Source organism: Myotis davidii, unplaced genomic scaffold (assembly GCF_000327345.1).
Source record: "Myotis davidii unplaced genomic scaffold, ASM32734v1 scaffold1494, whole genome shotgun sequence".
Classification (NCBI taxonomy): Eukaryota; Metazoa; Chordata; class Mammalia; order Chiroptera; family Vespertilionidae; genus Myotis; species Myotis davidii.
This window is the reverse complement of record NW_006286246.1, coordinates 2,805,682-2,827,596: the sequence shown is the minus strand read 5'-3', so window position 1 is coordinate 2,827,596 and position 21,915 is coordinate 2,805,682. Positions and strand designations below refer to the sequence as shown.

General features: G+C 40.6%; 1 protein-coding gene across 1 annotated transcript in view; it reads right to left on the bottom strand.

Moving 5' to 3' along the window:
* TULP4 (tubby like protein 4) overlaps positions 1-21,915 on the bottom strand; it is a 94,136-nt gene that overhangs the window by 51,242 nt on the left and 20,979 nt on the right. The window lies entirely within an intron of this gene.

The window sequence follows — 21,915 nt, the reverse complement described above, 5'->3', positions numbered from 1 at the left end:
TGAGGAGTATGAGAAACGACCTCAGAACAGTGCCAGCAAACGTTCAATCAGCGAGAGCTCTGTACTATTTATTGGTGAGCTACACGTCCAGAATATAAATCCAATTCAGCACAATATTCACATCTATGGTTTCCTCTTCTGATAAATGGTTTGAAAGGTGGTCCCTTTTTCCAGACACACTTCCTGTCACATGCACTCCCCACCCAACTCTGGACCTTAAAAATCAACATCCCCACACATTTCCTGCCACCCTTGGCCCAGAACACCCCTCTGGCCCTTGGCGCCAGGTGGTAAAGACTTCCTCGATGGTCTGGCCACTCACTCTTGCTATTCCCATGGCACCCTGTTAGCTGGCATATGACTTCCTTCATCTGTTCCTCACCAGCCCGAGAACTTCTTTGCTTTTGTGTTCTTGAGGCCCCAGCACTATGCCAGGCACAGCAGGCATGCCACAAATATTTCTAAATTCAACTATTCCTGAAGGACGATTAGCATATTTCTGTAGAATTTTATATTGTTAGAATTGGTTCAAATGAGTTATATTGGGGGGGGGGTTGTTTTATTGGGACAAAAGTCACACATAATTCACTCATTAAAATATACAACTCAGCCCTGGACAGTGTGACTTGGTTGGTTGGAGCATTGTCACAGACACCAAAAGATTGCGGGTTCGATCCCCAGTTGGGATACATGCAGGAGGCAACTGATGTTTCTCTCTTGCTCCCCATTCTTCTCTCTAAAATAAATTTAAAAATTTGCAATTCAATGCTTTTTAGTATACCATTTACATACACAGAGCTAGAGTTCTGCAATCATCACATTAACTTTTAAATCAACCCCACCCCAATATTCCCTCCAAGCTGAGGCAAGCACTAAGCTTTCTGTCTATAGATTTGCCTATTCTGGACATTTCACAGAGATGAAATCATACAGTATGTGGCCTTTTGTGCCTGGGTTCTTTTACTCAGTGTAATGTTTTCAAGGCATATCCATAGTATAGCATATACCAGTATTCCCTCCCTCTATGTGCCAAACAATATTCCACTGTTTGGATATGCCACATTTTGTTTATTGTCTATTATGAATAATACTGCTATGAATATGAACATGTTTTCATTTTCTTGGTTGTATGTGTAGAAGTGGAGTTGCTGGGTCATATGGTAACTCCATGTTTAACTTTTAAAGGAACTGCCAGATTGTTTTCCAAAGTGGCTATACCAACTTACATTTGCAACAACAGTGTACGAAGGTTCCAATTTCTCCACATTCTCAACACTTGCTATTTTTTTTTACTGTAGCCATCCTAGTGGGTGTGAAGTGACTTTGACTTGCATTTTCCTGATGGCTAGTGGTGTTAGGCACTTTTCAAGTGCTTTTTACAGATCTGTATATCTTTTTTGGAGAAATGACTATTCAGATCTTTTGCCCCTTTTTAATTGGGTTGTCTTTCTACTACTGTCTAGAACCCTTAGTATTTTCTGAGCCTGGCATAGCACTGCCCCAAAGGCAAGTTCAGTTGTTGTTTGAACTGGTCAAAGTGGAAAAAAGAAGAGCACATAGATGAGGTCACAGATTAATTTTTTTCTTTTATTCAACTGGCAGCTAGCATTGACCATGGTTACTGTTTCAAAATTATTTGTATCACAAAAATTGAGGTAAGTAAAGAATATCTGTGAGAAAACAGGAATGAAGATGGTGTATTCAGTACAAAAAATCAAAGTCATGTTAAAATTAACTGAACTTTCTTTCACTTCCCAGTTAAAGGGGGGGAGGGGAGACATTGGCATTTTAAAAATTATTGCTGGGTTATCCATGATACCTCAAAAACACTGTACATATGGCTGCATTTCAGTTTTTTAAAGACATGCTTATTAGGAAGATAATACCATATGAAAGGGATGACTCATCTATACGAGGTCAACTCTCAACTAGATTTTAGGCGATATTCGTGCTTCTGAAGCTCAAAGCAGCTAAAGAATCTCGTTAACTTGTCCTTATAATATTCATGGGAACCTTCTTAACTTCCTCACCAGCCAGGGAGCGTTTCTGCTAGAAGATGGCATACACCAAAGTTTCATCTAACACCTTTCCATGATTTATCTGTAGAGCTACCACTAAGATTAGACTCCTAAGAAGTAGTCCAGAATACCACACTGCTTTTGAGTGATTAATTTCAACCACACTGGGAAACAGACTGAGACACTTTTACAAAAACTACACGGTCCCTCAGGATTATAAAGAAGTTGTATGGATCCAAAAAAATGAAACAAAAGAACAGAGGGAGGGGATATAGTCTCCACCCACCAAGATGGTGCCCATGGACAGGAGTCAGAAGACAAGGACTGGAGATGAAATGATGAGAAGGCCCAGCTCAGGGAGGCTGCAGGCTGAGGATGAGTCTCTAAGGTGAGGAGAGCTATCAGCCGAATGCTGGGAAGGCCTGGCCCACGCCCTCCACACAGGGCTTCCCTTCACATGGGGCCTGAGCACCTCCAAATGCAGAGGCCCAGCACAGCTCCGTCTTTGTCACACACCACTGTCCAGCATTTACTCTTTACTTCTTAGGTTGTGGGACGCTTTATACTTAGGACCCAGGACATGTTCAACAGACAAAAGTCAGTAGTGCAGGCACACACATTCACTGTGTTTTATGCAGTACTTGTTCGCTTCCAGGGCAAACTGGTCAACGTGGGACTACCTGCAGGTTTTCTTAATCAAGGGGCCTGCCTTATTGAGACCTTACTTTCTGCTTGCTTGGGTACACGCCACATTGTCCCACCAATGGTTCTGTGTTAGGAAGTGAATAGTCATCATTCTTTTCAAGTTATACAATACACAGAAATACCCAAAATAAGTACAAACTCTGAGAGCAAAAAACTCAGCTGTGTTTCTTATCAAATTCAATTATGATTCTTTCATACTTTAAAAGGCCAGAAATGAAATTCTGCATTAGCACAATTATTATCAGGATGACTTAAGCATTTATTTTTTTAAAATATATTTTTATTGATTTCAGAGAGGAAAGGAGAGGGAGAGAGAAGTAGAAACATCAATGATGAAAGAGAATCATGAATCAGCTGCCTCCTGCCCACCCCCCACCAGGGTTCGAGCCCGCAACCCAGGCATGTGCCCTTGACCGGGATCGAGCCCAGGACCCTTCAGTCACAGGCCGACGCTCTACCCACTGAGCCACACCAGCTGGGACTTAAGCATTTCTAATAACACAATTATTTACTGAAGCACTGGGCTGGCTGGACTACACATCTAACAGGCAAATGACACCGGGCAGCGCCCTAATTAAAATGAAGCCAGGGTACTTCTTACATTTATTGAGCATTTATCCTACGCCAGACCCCATGCGGGAGCCAGAGGGACAGCTAAGTATGGGACCTGCCTTGCCATCCAGGAGGGCTGGGGGCGGAGGGATGGAACAGGCAGGCTAAGTAACTACACCAAAATGAGCTCAGCTTGATGCGAGGAACGCAGGCAGAGCCGCCAGAGCAGCTCAGAAACAGTGTGAGGCCTCCTGAGCTACAAGTCTCTGCAAGAGAGGAATTTGCACATGTCCCCACACCACCGCCAGGGCCTCAGCACCGCCTGCTAGCACACTCGTGATCTAGATCCCTTCAACGGGCAAGCAACTTCTCTTCTGCCCGGCATTCGCTGTTAGAGTGAAAAGGGGGGTGAGCTTATTAACAGCTGCCCAGAAAATTGTAATTACTCGTTCCCTGGCATATGTAACACTCAGGATTCCCTCTTCAAGATAGAGTTTAACTTCCTGTGTACAGTTGATCTTTAACAACACAAGGGTTAGGGGTCCCAGCCCCGACGCAACTGAAAATCCTCATGTAACTTTAAAAAATTTTTTTTTATTGATTTCAGAGAGGTAGGGAGAGGGAGAGAGATTTGAAACATCAATGATGGGAGAGCATCATTAATTGGCTGCCACCTGCACGCCCCACACTGGGGATTGAGCCCACAACCTGAGCATGCGCCCTTGACCGGAACTGAACCCGGGACCCTTCAGTCCGCAGGCCAATGCTCTATCCACTGAGCCAAACAAGCCAGGGCCCTCATATAACTTTGTCCAAAATCTTAACTATTAATAGCCTACTGTTGACTGGAAGCCTTACTGATAACATAAAAGTTGATTAACATATTCGTTATGCTCATATATATCATATACTGCGATAAGCTAGAGAAAAGGAAATCATAAGAGAAAATACACTTGCAGTGCTTCTTGAACAAATCTGCGTGTAAGTGGACACCTGCAGTTCGAACCTGTGCTGTTCGAGGGTCAACTGTCTGTGTTCCTGAAGTACCGCTTATCATTGGCTCTCAGCCGGTAAGATGAATTACCTGAGATATATTTTGAATGTTTTTATAACCTATATTCAATTTTAGCAACTAGTTGCATTTAGTTGTATATCACTATTTATTAAAATTCGACTTTTCCCCACTTTGTCATGCACATAATCTGCATCCTGTTGACAGATGCATACATGACATTCTTTTTGAAGGGAATTAGCGAAGGCAGCTTCAATGGTCAAAGAATCCAGCAACCTCTAAACTGTAAAAGCAAGAGTCAATTCTATTCCATCGTAAGTACTGTTAATAAAAAAAACGAGACACATGGCTGGGCGAGTGTCACAGCCAGCCTGAGCCTCAGTTTCCTCGTCTGTAAAACAGGGGACTAGCACCTAACTGACAGGACTACTGTCAAGAGAAAATCTGCTAAAGATAATAATAACCATTCATTCTGAAGTTACTCCTGCTGGGTTCTTCACACATATCATCTCACTTAGTCCGCACGCAAAACCTCTATGGGGTAACGAGGACCGTCCCGTTGTAAAGATAGGCAACTGCCACTTAGAGCTGTTCATCGGTTTGTCCCAATCTCTCAGCAAGTGGGACAGAGCCAGGAATGACCCTAGTTGGTCAGACCCCCATCTTATACCACACGCGAAATTTAATTCAAAATAAGTCAAAGACTTAAATGTAAAAGCTAAAACTATAAAACTCCTACAACAAAACATAGGCAAGTAAAGCTTTTTGACATTGGTGTTGGCAATGTTTTTTTTTTTTTATTCTTACTCCAAAAGTAAAGGCAACAAGAGAAAAATAAACAAGTGGAACTACATCAAACTAAAAAGCTTCTACATAGCAAAAAAAGAAACCATCAACAAAATGAAAAGACAACCGACTGAATGTGTATACAGAAAAGCAGTCTGCAAGGAGCTACCCCGATGTAAATAATGGTTATACCTCTAGGAGATGGGAATACAAAAGATTTTTCTATTCTTCCTGTTGTACATTTTTTACCAAGTATATTATTTATATAATTCATACACATAAGGTTACATAAAATTAGAAAAGACATTAGTCTTTCAGTATATTTTCAAAGGATTTATGCATCACAATAAATTCCTTTTGTATGTTACCTCTTCGACTGTTCCTTTTAAAAATACTGCACCTGATGTAAAGAAAGTAAAAGTTGATTAACCCAGTATTTACTTGATTTGTAAAAATGAACTTGTCTCAAAGGCATGCAAAGTTAAGCTTTCTGTAAATGTTTCTTAATCATCCGAGTTGCCTAAAAGCAAAGATGATTCTTGCCAAGAACAAGCAAGTGATGCATTCAGTGTGAGAGCAAAAAGGTTAGAGAGAACCAGGGCGCTGCTATTCACATAACAGACATGACAGGATGGGCTGGAGGGAGAGGGAGGATCACTGGGGCCAATACTCTGCTTGACTCTCTAACAGTATTACGTGCACTTTCTCATTTCACTCAGGATTAGTCTACTAGTAGGAAGTATTATCCCTACTTTTAGCAATGAGAAAGCAGAGGCACAGGAAGATTCATAATTTGCTCAAGGTCTCATAGCTACAGTGGCCAGAGCCACAATGAGAAGTTGGCAATGGAGTCAAGAGCCAGCTCTGTGTACCTTACCCACATCACATTTCAGATCAACTCCAAGAGGACTGAGTAAAGTATAGAAATATCAAACACAGCACGTCAGCATAAAACAGAACTGTACAGGTGTAACATCTTTGAAAACTAACCATATTCTAAGCAATGAGGCAATAGAAAAAAAAAATCAAAGAACAGCAGACTCAACTACAGAAACACGTGCCTGCTGCTGTGAGGCCTGCAGTGGACACCTGCTTCTCTGTGTCCAGCACACTTGGTTTCCACGAAGGAGGGAGCTACTACTCATCCACACCCCGTGCTCATGCCAGCACTGCTCGCGATTTTGCCTCCTGGCCAGCGGGCTGCGGAAAGAACCATGGCTCAGGCTGGCCAACCAGGCCTTCTACACGCTGCTGACAGTGACTGCTCCTAGGGGAACCTGGTTTGTCAGCCCTTAGGGACAGAAGGTCCACTTTTCACCTGGCACTATGAGTTGCTGGGATGATGGAAGCCCTGGAGCTACCAAAAACCACCTACAGAGGAAACAGCTGACAAGAGAACAGTCAACACCTGAAGAAAGAAGAGATGAAGACACCCCCTAGGGGTGTGGACTGAAATGTGCCCAAAGCCAGACCAACTCATAGCATTTCAGTTACAAGAGGCAATAAATTCCCTATTTTTGGTTATGCAACTTGCAACCAAAAAGAGATATAACTAACACTAACTGAAATGGCTAAATCAGTTAACGTAAGAGGTCAGAACGAACGAGGGAAAATGTGTCTATCAAATAGAACAAAGAATTAAGAGAAGATGCTAAATAAATAAGGGAAAATGCTCGGTTTCCCTGGTGAACAAAGAACTACATGTTTAAACAAATAGGCACACTGGCAGTATAGAATGGGGGGGCGGCTTACCCACATCCAATCCCAACTTGCTCCCGCTTGTCAACCACTTGCCAACCTCTGCTGAATTCCAAGCCCCGCCCTGCTCCCTTGTCATCAGGATTGGCCACATGACATCGTTCTGGCCAATGAGCTGTGAGCAGACATCTGCCAAGGCCATCATCCTGAGGTCTCTTCCTTCTCCTCCAATGTACTGGAGCGCGATGCAGCAGCCCCGTGCGACCAGGAGGAACGGCCGAGACAACCACAGAGAAGCTGCTGAGCTCCGGCTTCTGGAAAATGGCAGTAGCTGCTTACCTCTGGGCTCCCGATTATGTCATCAAATTCCTATTTGTATGAGCAACAGTCAGGCACGTGCTGTTACTTCATTCAACAGATATTTACTGCCTGCCTGCCACGTTCCAGGCAATGTTCTAGGTAGGCTCTAGAAATACAGTGAGCAAAACGAAAAGGTCTGCTCTAGCAGTGCTTCCTTAAACTGCAGAGGAAAGCAAACTAACCATTAGAGATAACCCTAAATGTCTATTCATGAGCAAAACTAATAACAACAACAAAGGTCACTGTAAAATATAACATTCAGTGCTGGCAATGACATGACAAAACTGTGTATATTGGAAAGCAAGCGGGCCACATGTATCAAAGTGGCCTAATTCATTCTCCTTCATCCAGGTATTCGAGTATTTTCTCCCAGATGTGGAAATACATTTGGAAGCCTTTGCCATTCAATATTTCTAGTCTATTTTAAATGTTACCTTAAGGAAAAACATTATTGTCAAGAGAAAAATGCTTTAAAAAATATTGACCAAATTGCTAATGATTATTTGGCTGAGTCACAGCTCCCTGACACCCTCTCCTGTGGGCATGATGTGCTTTCCACATGCAACTATTAAAAGGCAACAGAATACCTGCTAATGACTGTGCTATACATCAGGGCTGTATGTGATTGAATTTTTAAAGAGGTGTCTGTTTTACTCCAATTTAAGTTTTACAAAAGCAAATACATAGCAATACTGTCAACCCCTACCTGTCCCCAAACATACACACATGGACACTATGCTAAGAAATAAGAAACTCTTACGTTAAAGTGGTGACCATACTGGTACTTATTTCAAATATTTCCGTTTTATTCCTATTTTTAAATAAACATAGTACCCAAAGTAAAATAAATGTGGTAGTTGAAATTCTGCACTCTTGAATTTTCAATTTCTGCAAAACCATTCCATAAATGGCTTTTTCTCCTCTCGACCATCTGACTTTTCAATTCCTTGGTACACAGGCTGCAATCTTCTTCGTGTTCTGTTTGCTCCTTTCCCTCTGGGATTGGATGTTCCCATCTGGTGGGCAGAATAATGACTTTTCCTAATCTATGAAACTGTTGTGTAAACCCCACCCTGCAGATGGTCTCTGGAGACACCTCCAATTACAAATGTATTTGATGAAACAGAGTATAAAGATTGATAGTTAGGCCCAAGTTACCATGGGAGTCAACCTATGTTCAGATGAGGTATGAACACTTCTGCATAGTTAGCTTTAGGAAGAAGTCCACAGTGCAATACTTTAGGTATTTGTAGATACTACTGCCTTACTAGGAACACATTCCCATACTGTAGTACCTGACAAAACAAACTAGAATTCAGGTTGTTTTTTTAGTTGAAGATGCTAACAAATCAATAAAGACAAAACAACTTAAACATCGACCAGTACAAGGGGGATAATTAAATAAATAATGGTATATTCATTCATTTGAATAACAATTTTTCTTTTATTGGTGTACTGACAAGAAAAAAAGTTCATATACAGTTTGTCTCTATAAAAGCAAGCTGCTATTCAGGTATACCATGATTCAATTCTGTTATATAAAAAGCGGTGTACATTTGTAAACGTGCTATGTGATTTGCCTGTTCCTGTGTGCACAAAAAAGTTCACAAAGAACACCAGCTGTTATCAATGGCTGCTTCTCCAGATACTGCAGAGGGCATTTCATTTCACAGACTTCCTTATTTCTCACCATGTACATGAATGCCTTGTGGAACTAACATGTTTTATTATCATTAAAACAAACAAACAAACAAAAAACTTGCCTAGCCTACTTACTGGTTCATGTGCACATCAATTTTTATTCAACAGAGCTGAACCTGGCTATCCTCTCCAACAGATACTCTACCCTTAAACCAAAAAGCTTTTCTGCACATGAGTTGGGAGGGGTACTGCTGGGCTTTGGCCATCTATTGGCCAAATCCATACTGAAAACAGACATTTTGTAAAAAGCACTGTTTGCCAACTCCAAGGAAAGAGGCATACCACATGATTAAAATGTCTTCTACAGCCTTTGCAATTATATTAATTAAAACCTAAGAAATAACTTGTATAAAATCCCCAAGTCTACTTCGAACTTCACATAAAACACATAGTTTTATGATATAGGAAGTAAAAAAAAAATAGTTCTCGCTTTTATCTCAGGGAAGAGTTGTCCTTTACTGATTTTAGTTGCAGGATTTAGTGAGAAAATAAAATCCTTTGCCTATTAAGTAAGATACTTTCAGCAAAAACGTACCTTAGCTGGCAAAATTATGAAATTGTTTATTTGGGCTTCATATATATCTTTAAAGCTGGAACCCACCAAACCACATCAGCTTAACTTGAGACCTTTCTTTCCAAACCTCAGGTTAGGAATCAGAGATACCAAACACTGGACAGAGTGACCGAAGACATGTGTTCCCTACAACTGTCCCATGATGGGAAGTATCACCGCTACTGTCACCAGAGGACATAGATACAACTGCCATCCAATCTCGTCCAGTCTGTGCTATATCGTTTGCTCCTAGTAGGATTTCAATTATGATACTAATTAGACATAATTTACACAGTTAATCTGCCTCAATGATTTTAAAAAGCTATATAAGAATTTTATAGGTGTTTTACCTATCCTGTGATGAGGCCTTTGTTTGATGCATTAGAAAATGAGTATATTGTTTTTTTTCCTAAGCATTATATATGATAGATAAGACCAATTTCATTACCAGTCTTCTATATAAAGAAAATTTCAAGGCTAATTATTTGCTAGTTAAGCACAGAAATTACTAAATCTTATGCTGTATAAATTAGACAGAATTTGGCAATTTGCTATAATAGCTAGAAAACAAGAAAGATGTAATTATAAATTTATATTTACTCTAGCTAAATCATTTTAAATACTTGAATCTCTTAAAGAAGCAATTCTCTCCAAGTAACTATGTTAACATGTACTAAATAAGACAGAACTGATTAAATACAGAATTCATTTGTTCAGGGAATGAGTTTAAGTTATTCACATGCACATTCATGAATATGAATTTAACTAGGAAAACTAAGTTCAATTTGCAAAGACTCAATAAAGGCAGGCCACTAAAAAAGATTTCAGTTGAATTAAGTGAAGGTGATACAACTGTCAGAAGTTAGAGATAATAGTCTAGATAGAGATAGTGCACTTTGTTACCTTTCCTTTCCAGGAGGCTGGAGAGTCCTGCTCAAAATAAATGGTGTAATCATTAACCCCTTCCCCGGCAGAAACGTGTATACTCGTTTTCACAAAATGTTCTTTTTCAGTCGTCGACGAGTATACTAAGAAAATATGGTAAAAAAAATATGGTTTATAGGAAGACGAGTTACAAACTGTTTTCATAACCAGCATCAAAAATACTATATAGAACCAAAATAAAAATTAGTCTGAAAAAGAAACGTTTTTAACAAAAAAATTGTTGGGGAAGGGGTTAAATTGTACATGAAAACTTTAAGTGAACTGTATGGTATATACTTACATCTCAGTAAATCGGTTTTTTTAAAGTCAGAAACCAATGTGTATGCATATGTGTTCATGTGTGTGTGTAAGAAAGACAATCTGCACTCCCATGGGAACCTTTCTTGAGTAAAACATTGGCAGTGCTGTTTCATAGCAAGTAGCACATGCCTTGGACAATGGAAAAAAACATAATGACATTCATGTAGTGAACACATGGAAACATTACTTACTGGTTACACTGATACTCAGAAATTATGCCTTAAGTTACTGTAAAATATAAAAGGTGTCCATATACCATTTTTTAATGATTCACTATTTTAACCAGCTTTTCTCTCCTTTTTTGGATTAACCAACCTCCTGACAGTTCCAAACCCTTAAAATAAGGACATCTATTATAGTATGCTGTGTTGGAGAACTTCATGAAGCTTTAAGATACAAGTGACTGACATGTGGTCATTTAATATGCAGCCCATACAGTAGCTCTGATGTTCTACATGAAAAGTGGTCTTCAAATTTTGCTTTGCCTGTTGGTGTAATGCAGGGAACTTGCACCGAAAGCTTTGATTGACAGCTTTAAACACAGCTTGATGTTTATGATGCGGAGCATGATTCCCTCTCGGCTCCGGCCCCTCCAGGCTGGACCCACTCTCCCAATTGTACTGCATGAAGTTTCTTCCAGATTTTAGCCTCTGCTTTTGAACATTTTTCCATTGTGATTATTTTCTCCCCATCTTCCCCATTTATTTCAGTAATCACTTTGAGATGAGATAAACAGAAATAAACTAATTCTTTCCTAATTTTCAAAGCTTTAAAAACAGCTAACGTTGTGTGCTAGATATAATTCTAAGCACTTTTTAGGCATTAACTCATTTAGCCCTTTCATGAACCCTATGAAACAGCAACTATTATTGTCCTGATTTTGCAAATAAGAATATACAAAACAAGGGAGAACCAAGATGTGTAGGTAAAAACCTGGATGAAGGGAGAATAAAAATCAACATTGAATAAGGAACTTTGTGTACCAAACACTATACTAAATGACACATGTAATGTGTAACTGTATAATGCATATTTATATATTGTGTGCATATATACTACATGCACATGTTAGTTTAATCCTCGCAACTTCTTGAGGCAGGTGATATCACCATGTCACTGAAGAGTCTGAGGTTCAAAGAGCAGATTGCTCAAGGTGACATATTTACTAAGCTAAAAAGAAGATTTAAAGCCAGAATCTGCTGACTCCAGAATCGATGCTCCTCTGACATAATGCATTTCTTGTTTTGACCAAAACCACCCCCTGTGGGCTATTGTCTATGGCACAAGCCAATTAAAGGGGCACCTAGCTGGAAGCCCTGACTGCAGAGACATGATACATAACAGTAGCCAGGTGCAACAGAAAGTCAGTAGAACATCTGAGAATGTTCTGGCTGTAATGAACTGTCATTACACAGTAAGCCCCTGATATTTTTACCAGGATGGTCATTTTTGTGGGGGTGGAGGAAGGCCAGGAGGTGACCATGCACTGTTTCCATTTTTCTTGGCAATTACTGAGTGATTTACTCAGACAGAACCTACATTCACAATAGCAATCCACTGAGGTAGGTGAGGGCAACCACTTTCCAGATGAAAGTATTGTTCATTTATTTTAGTCAACCAACTTTTAACCCAATTAAAAGCCTGACTTTGGGGCTGGGTACTGAAAGATAATTAATCTGGAATTAATTTCAGAATTTCTGAAGCTATCTCTGCAAAGTTTTTGATTTTGCAGATTGCTTGATTTTGCAGTCCCTTCATGTTACAGACTCTCCGAACACTTATGAAATGAGCCCTTGACTATGTTCTAAACCAACAAGCCTCATGGTCCCATAGGCCCAGGATGTCTTGCTCCCAGAATCCATCAGCCACAACCAACAAGAACACGTTCAGGTCTGATGTCTCATGTGGATGTGGAGTCCATTACTCATCCTAGTTGAGGTGAAAATGTAGCCTCAGCCCAATTTAGACAGCTGGCTAATAACCTGCCAAACAAATTGAGATGCTTGGCCTAAAGGAAGGGTCAACCATTGCAACTAATAGAAGATATAAAAGTAATTACAAAACAAGCACGTAGTTCTTATGCTAAAAGTCAAATTTTCAAATTTAAATTACCTCATCATAACATGTGCTACATTCAGGAAATAAAAGGATTGGCTTCATATGCTAGAAAAAAAGTTGTGTTCAGAATATTTGAGATGATATATTTTAAAGAGACGGGGTTCCACTGTAATTCAGAAGCTTAAGACAGAGCTCACAGAACTTCACCAAAGTCTCCCAGCATCCTACCCATCAGACTTAGCACGCATTGCTGGACCTCCCTCCGCTAGCCACAGGCTTGTGACAGCGTTGGTTCTGCAGTAGGAATCACCCATCTATTCCCTGCCAAACCCAGCTACTTCTTTTACTCTTATTTTCTTCCAAGCCACATTCCACTCCTAGGGACAGTCAGCCCCCTTGAACTTTTACACTTCATCTAATCACCTCTGCTGAAAGTCATCATTTAAGCCTGAAGATGAAATACAAATTCCCTTTGATGGTCCAGTTACCACACCACTCCCCCATTAAATCCGTGTGCCACGCGTCCTGAGAAGTGTTCCCAGGTTTTCACTCAGTCTCCACCTGCCCACTCACAGGGACCTGACTGCGCTCTCCAGCAGGCCTGGAGCCTTTCAAGTACAGCTCAAAGCATAGCTCCCAGTCACTGTGGACTCACCTGTCACCCCCATCCTGGGTGTCACAGCATCCAGGGTGTTATCCGTCCATCCTATAATCCTAATGGTACATTTCTATTCACCGTTGTAAGTTCACATCCAGATTAGTTATCCATCACCTTGAAAACAGGCACTATCCCAGCCTAAATGATGTAAATCTGCACTTTGATAACAGTAGCTAAAATATGTATAAAATTGTTATGTGCGCCACTTCTACTTCATTCATTCCATTATAGTCCTCACAACAGTACTATAAAAAAAAGTAGGTATAGCCATTCCTATGTTACAGGAAGGGAAACAGAATGGAAGATTTCACAGAATTCACAAAGTAATGTCTTCACGTCATTGACACCTATCCAATATGTACACTGGGCAGTGGTCTTATTCTGAGAGTAAGTTGACAGGGAACAGAAAGAGCATGCCAGGTCTGAAGTCACCAAACTTGGGTTTGAGTCTAGGTTCTACATCTTAATGACCATGGGACTTTGAGGAGGGTGATGAGCAGAATGAATGGTTCAGGACAAGATGGGTTGAATTTTGTCCTAGATTCAACACAATCTGCCAAATTGCTCCAGCAAATGCTTTGCCTGACCCCACTGGTGGCTAACCTGGCTATGACCTTGATTCTTGAACCTGACTTCTCATTCCATTTTTGGCACTGTCCCTCTTTGCCTCTCAAGATTTTTTTGACTTCTCAAGATTAATGGTATTTATTATGGTATTGGACTCACTTATGTGAAAAAAACATTGCTGTAATTAACAGCGCAACCCTTGATGTAATAAAATCTCAACTTCTCAAATAAATGCCAGACTTACACAAAGGGACTGTCAATGATGAAAGAGCCACATTCATCCAGGTTTACTAAGTAGCGTATCCTGTACCACATTATTGAAAGGATCTCATTTCATCCTTACTGAGGCCTGTGAGGTAGAGCTTATCTATTGATCATCATCATTTCAGACATGAGAACCTGGCTCCGAGATTTAAGGCAATGTCACCAAAAGGAAACTAATAAAGACTAGCAGGCCAAGAATTCAAGCTCTGGTCTGCCGGGACCCAAAGCCCCTTTTCGCTCACGCTGCTGCCTGGAGGAATATGGCAAATGGAGGAGAAAGAGCAGGAATTCCATCACGGAGGCTGCAGTGATAGAAAGCTAGTTCTCCCATTCAACCAGGAAGGAAATCCCCATAACTTCATTGGGCACTAAGCCCAGTCCCTAGCCCTCTACTTCTTAAGATCAGTGGGCACGAGGGACCCTGGAACAGAGCCCAAAACTGAATAGATATATTCAGGTGCAGATAGATTTTCCTGGACCCCAGAGCAGCCAGCCAGTCAGGTGAGTTCCCAGAAACCTGTTTCTTAAAGTTGTGCTCATGACAGTAATATCAGAGCGCACAATAACGTCTGGAAGATTCTGAAGCATCAAGCCACAACAGTATACCCTCAGTTGCATGAAGAGCATTTCATAACTTGAGCTTTTTAAAAAAAATAAAATGAAACTATACTATTATCATTATTGAAGAATAATATACTTGAATTGGTCTTGGTAGCAATTTACTTCTACAGCTCACAACACAGAATTCATCCCACACAGCAAGTCAGAAATCCAGTCATTTCCACCTCCACGTTCTTACATAACACCCCACAACTCTAATGAACATCAAGTCCATAAAAAGAGAGAAAGGGAAAAAAAACAGAGTCCTACGTTTAGAGTATAAGTCCACAATCAATTATCCACAATCCTGAACTATAAAAATCTCTGAAAACCTAGTATTTTTCACCAACTTGTTTGACAAAAACGAAACTACAGACTCTGCCCTGAACCAGCACACAGCTCAGTCAGACCTTCCCATCCCACTTGGTGAGCTTTGCTGAAAGACTGTGTTTGATGGCAGGTGTTCCCCAGCCCTTCAAGAAGCCTTCCGCACTCTGTGGGTGTGTATCATACAACTTCTATAATCCAAAACGCTCCAATTCAAGAACACAGGTAAAATTATGGCACTGCATTTGCTTTCTGGATGCATAGAGGACGTTGGAATCTCCCTCGCCCCACCGCCCCCTCCCCGCCAGAACTTTGAGAGTGAAAACTCATTGTCAAGTAAAAAAATGAAGTACCTATCTTCCTGCCTGCAGTCACTCCCCAAGTCACCAAGAATCAGAGCAAAATGTGCAGATGAGTCACAACATGCCACCTTCAGGAAGTCCTCTCTGACTGACCCCGAACGGCGCTCCACCTGGCATGTCCTGAGAGCCTTCCTCAGAGGACAAGCTTCATGGGCAAGCACAGCTGTCAGCTTTGTCTTTCTCTCGGGAGCCTGACACGGTGCCTGAGCTCTTATCAAACAGAAAGTCATCCGTGTAGCCCCAAGTTCTACTCCGTCATCCCAACTTCAGACAAACGACAACCCTTAATAAATTGCCCTGCCCTTCAGAGCAGCACTGAACAAAGCCGGGTCAGGTGCATTGCCGCCAGCATTCTGTTTTGCTTGAAAGGTGTAATATAGAACTGAGAAAGCTATTTAAGGCATGGCTAAACATAGAGAGGCCATTTAAGGCCTGAGAAACATTTGTTTAGCATCATTGTTTCCTAACTTCATGATATCACCAAAGCAAAGGAGACAGTGGTTAGGTAAGCATAGCAAGGCTACAATTTTAAAGCGAGAAAAGACACCTGGCCCTGGCTGGGCAGCTCAGTTGGTTAGAGCATCATCCCAATACCCAATGCTGCAGATCTGACCTCTGGTCAGGGACATACAAGCAACCAATGAATGCATTAATAAGTGGAACAACAAAACAAAGTGTTATGTGTTTTTCCCCCCCTCTCTCCCTCCCTCCACGACTCTTCCTTCCTCTCTTTCTCGAATCAATACATGAAAACAAACAAAAAAAACACCCTGATAAACTATATAAATACATCAAAAATATCCTTAATAAGCAAACTACTTTGAGAAAATGTTACATTTCAGACATGTTTTAAAACGAAAATATAAAGAGTCCTAGGAGGTAATGGTCATGAATAAATTCACTGCTGAAAAGCTGAAACCAGAAACTCTCCCGCAGTGAGAGCTGCCACAGTGTATTCCCTATGTTCGCATATTAGGGTTGTTGCAAAGGACAATGCACCTATAAACAACCTTGACTACTCTGAGGGTATTAAAAGTTAAACAGTGAACATCTGGAATTCTATGCAGAACTTAAGGAATAAACTGTGCCTAAGTCAGGAGCAGGCTGAAAGCAGAACTCTTGGCCTTCTCCTCGGCCATGTGACAACTCTGCTCTCTCACCTGGTGGAGCTCCCATGATAGAATCCAAAATTGAGGAGCTGATCCTAGAAGACTAAAAAGTAGTTATCATCTTTGAATTTTAAAACTCTCCTTCCCTAATTTCTTTCCTTTTCTAGAAAAAATCAATGTTACCCACAAAATACCATTCATATTTGCAATACATCTACACTACCAATTCATTCCTGGAAAATGTCTGCTATTTATGTCTAATCAGCATTTGCATCTAAGCAGGCCTCTGTAGTGTTATGTTAATAGAAGCATAATGGCACTATTAAAGTAAGTCCAGAAACAGCCTATGCAATCAAGGTTCCCAAATAGCAGGATCCGTCACATGTCCTGGTTTGATGTATCTTATAAAACAGTGGTTCTCAACCTTCTGGCCCTTTACATACAGTTCCTCATGTTGTGACCCAACCATAACATTACTTTCGTGGCTACTTCATAACTGTAATGTTGCTACTGTTATGAACTGTAAAATATCTGATATGCAGGATGGTCTTAGGACGACCGACCCCTGTGAAAGGGTCGTTCGACCGCCAAAGGGGTCGCGACCCAGAGGTTGAGAACTGCTGTTATAAAAGAAATAAAGCCTTTCTCATGCTCATCTCTGACCTGCATTACCCTATTCTCATTTAGTAATATGCCCTGGTCCCTCTGCCCATATGGAGCCTACTGGTCTTCAAGGACCAGTCGGTCCTAAATCCCGATCTCCAATGAGCGGACACAGCGGGCTCTCAGTAAACACCTGATGAATGTAGCAACTTGAAAAACAATGAAAAGCATGCCGCATCACGAGGCAGTTGGTAAGTAAGTATTATAAATAAATCCCAAGGAAAAATCTTCGTGGACCAAAGAGGCTAAAGAGAGTTTCTAGGAGGAGTTAACCAGTCAGATACCTGGGGTCACCATAACCTGTCATTCCAAATATCCTTTCCTTGAAAGGTATTAATTTCATTAAGACAGTATTAACCACGTGGCAATAACTCCATAACTGTAAGTGGAACTGAACAAAGTGTTTTTCAAGAACTTCCCATGTTGTCGAGTCTGCACGGCATTCAAGTCTGGTCCAAGTGCAAAGCCATCCTGGACGATGAAGATGAACGTGGGTACTTGCACCCTAATCATTTATTCAGAGTCTCCATGGCAGCAGCTCCCTGTGGCTTTCTGGCCCTGTGGCTCATCAAAAAACACTCCACTTGGAAGGCAGGCACGTGGCAGTGAAAAGCACTAGCACCCTCTCTTCATACTTTCTAACTGGGTGCCTAGAGCAAGTCACCTCACCATTCCACGCCTCTGCTGTCTGAAGGAGGGGGGTGGTCGCGGCACCTGCCCCTAAGTGCGGCTAAGAAGGTTCAGTAGGTTAGTATGCATAGAGAGTTCAGCGCAGTGCCTGGAACACAGTGAGAGCTATGTAAGTATAACATATTATTGCTGTAATTCTTCTCACCACCCTTTCTACATTTCCTATCAAAGAACTTTCTCTGTAAGAACCTGACTTAATATTTATTTACAGTTAAGTTGCAACCCTACTCTTCTCATTACCTACTTTAATCTTCAGGTTCTTTCCATCGGAGCAATGTCAGGCTGGTCAGACCTTGTTCAGTATCAGCAGTACAAGCTGATGCAGAGTGCTATCAACAGCTTCCATTATTACTGCATGAAAATAATCTACATATCAGCTTGATTTCCTAGTTATATATATATATGCCTAATATTTTCTCACTAATTTACTACCACTACTTTTTCAGAATGTAAAAGTAATGAAGCAGTAAAAACAAAAACAAAAATAGGTACTGTATATTGGACTGACTGGTAATAAAACACACACACACACACACAGCACTTTAGAAATATGGTGTCTGGGATGAGATAATTATATAAAAGTCCTAAGGGAAAAAGCGTCAAGATTATTGCAGATTGGGGCCATGAGCTCCATACTCATTAGAAACAATTTTATTTTAAAAATCAGGTTACCTAGAGTGTATAAAATGCTTGTCATTTCAGAGTTCATTTCTATTATTAAGAACAATGATTCTCAAGCATTATTGAAGCACTCCAGGGCCTTTCAAATTATCTCACACTACTCAATTCTAGAAATAGAAATTGATTTTTAATTCATTTCATCTTTAAAAAATAGCCACACTGCACTTTTAGGAGTGTTGAGATGTCAGAAAACCAAAAATGATATTTCTGATATTATGTAATCCAATGGGCTCTGTGGTTCAATGTTAACAGCTTTAAAAAAATGTTTCTATCTCTATAGTAGCTTAATCTCCTGATTTTTCTGCCTTGGAGAAGCTGGAGAAAAGGAAGGGTAGTCAAAATCCATGCAGTTATGAGGTGTTTTCCTACGGGCTGATCCTTGCCTATTTTGTTTCTGTTGAGTTCCTGGTTGATTTGTTTAGTTTTAAGTCACCCAACACAGCTTTTTCTTTTCTTTCTTTTTTTTAAATTATTAGTTAAGGTATTACAAATGTGTCCTCAACCCCCCCATTAACCCCCAACTTCCCCCCCTGCCCCGCACACTCATGCTCCCATTCCCCTGTTGTCCATGTCCATTGGTTTGGCTTATATACATGTATACAAGTAGCTTTTTCTTTTTTTAATTAGTAAATAGCATGGAATTGTATTTTTTTTATTTGAAAACAATAGGGGATTTAAATCAACTCTGGAACCTGAGAAGAGCTAGTACTTCTTTGGTTGTAATATGCCACAGACTTTTATTTTATTTTAACAAAGTATTTGTACTTGAACAGACATGGAGTATATTCGTGCCAGGCTCAAAAACTATATTCTTGGTTATAATCTCTCTTGCAGCCTCTACTTCACCTTAGAGCAAATTATTAGTAAAATGTGAGGTGGACTTCTGACTAAATATCCTAAAAATTACCACTAAGTGCTTGCATGTCCAAGCACCACACTTTATAGAAACATTTCATTTAATAACCCAGTAAGCCTAAAATTGAAATGCTATTACCCTGTACCTGTTGGAATTTTGTTTCCTCACATACATTACAAGAAAAAAACTAAAGCCTAACAGTGGATTTACTGGTTCACGTAAGTGAGGCGTGTGGTTAGAAGCCAGGGCAGAATAAGAAGAAGCTGCAGGTGCAGTCTGAGTTCAGGTCCCACCGTGTTACTCCAGGCTCCATGCTTTCCTCCCTATTGGCTTTTTCTCCAGTTCCTGAGGTCAGAATGTGGGTGACTGCCACTCCCAACCTCTCATCCTCTTCTCATTCAAGGCCATGGGAAAGAACAAGAATTTCACTTGTAGATGTGCGAATGAAAGGCATGACCTCATCCCTGAGCCCATCACTGCTGGCCAGGGAATCGCAAAGCCTAAGCTAGTCCTAGGTCATGGGGCTGCACTGGAACCCTAGCAGGAGCAGTAGGGAGAGGGAGGGCTCACATGAAGGGTGGATGGACACTGCATTTCAAAAACAACAGATGTCTACCACATCCTACTCACCTTAGAGCAAATAATATAACAATTTTACTCTATACTTTTCTAGAAGAGTACCAAGACTTAGAGACTTTAATTTTTTTTAAATCCTCACCTGATGATATGCTTTATTGATTTAGTGGGAGAGAGGAAAGGGGAGTGATGGAAGGAGGGAGAGAGGGAAGAAGAAAGAAACATCGATGTGAGAGAGAAACATCGTTTGGTTGCCTCTCATAGTGCCCTGACCAGGAATCGAACCTGCAACCTTTCAGTGTATGGATCAGTCTCCAACCAACTGAGCCACCCAGCCAGGGCCAGAGACTTTAAATCATTTCCCACAATCAGGGGCAACCATGGTTATTAAGTGGGTCTTGTATTTCCTTCCAGAAATAGTCTATGTGTATAAAAGCATACATGTGTGATTTTCCAAAACCAAATGACAGCATCAACTGTTCTGCACCTTGCTTTTAAAAAATGCTAGAAACTCACTCAGCTCCCATCTTTAATGCAAGAAATAACAGTTATCCACCCAGATGGACGCCCGAGACCTCAGGATCCCACTCCTGCCCCGGCCTCCTCTGATGGCAGAGGCTGACCAAAAGCCTCTTGATGTGCAAATGTCCTCCCTGGTAAAATCCACCACACGCCATTGTAACAAAAGAAAACAGCACAAAACAAAGGCTGCCCCGAAGTTAAAGTCATGGCCTTTCAAGGAAAATATATTTGCATTTTTTAATTGATTCAAATAAGATATAAAAGGAGACACTTCTTGCAATTTGGCACTATAAAGTAACTCTAACAAGTGTCTTCACATCAGATAAAACTACACCTGGCACATTTTCTGCAAAGTTACGGTTACAGAGAGTTCTAGAACCACATGATAAGGATTCTTTGTATATTACGGAATGAACTACTATACAAATACCACAAAGATAAAAACATTTAAATTTTAACTCTTTGCCTGTCCCAGCAGGGGCAATTATGTAATTGTGTACTTGAAAACCAGTGTGTGTGTTGTAATGAAAATGGTACTGACATACACTCTACGCTCAAGTCATGCACCGGAAGATGTTTTGACAATGGCAACTGGGAACGGCAATGTGAGGGTCCCCTCCTCTTTGGGGACCAAGGCTCTGTGCTCAGAAATCTGAAATTAACTGGCCCACCCAGGGGCTGAGGCAATGCTCTGCTCTCTCCAACAAAGTGTTGTCACCAATTGAGCTAATTAGCCCAATTCACAAATGCCATCAGAGACAATTAGAGATAGATGAGTTCCTGATATGCTTTCACATAAGACAAAAGGCTTATCAGATGCTGTTCAAAAGGGCTAAGAGCATTACACTAATCAAGCAGTTAAACTGGAGTAACAACTCAATTCTGTCATAAATCATTTTAGCATTAATGATCATAATTTTTCATGCAAAAAATTATAATGATTTTACAGATGTTCTTATTTTACAGACAAACCAATCAAGAAGAAAAAGAATCATCAAAAGGAAATTTCATGGATAGTTCAAACTTTCACTTGAGAAGTGATACAGTGGGGCCTTGACTTATGAGTTTAATTCGTTCCGTGACGGAGCTCGTAACTCAAATTACTCGTATGTCAAATCAATTTTCACCATTACAATGAATTGAAATGCCATTAATCCGTTCCGGACACCCCAAAAATACCGCAATTGTTTTGTTAAATGTTTTTAAATACGAAAAATGTATTTAAAAATAACGAACATTGTATAAAAACACAACACTGAACAATAGAATGTAGTGCAATAAACTTGTTTTATTAAGTTTAATGTACAGCATTTACCTTGGAGATCAAACGACTTAAAGATGCTGATGGGCCC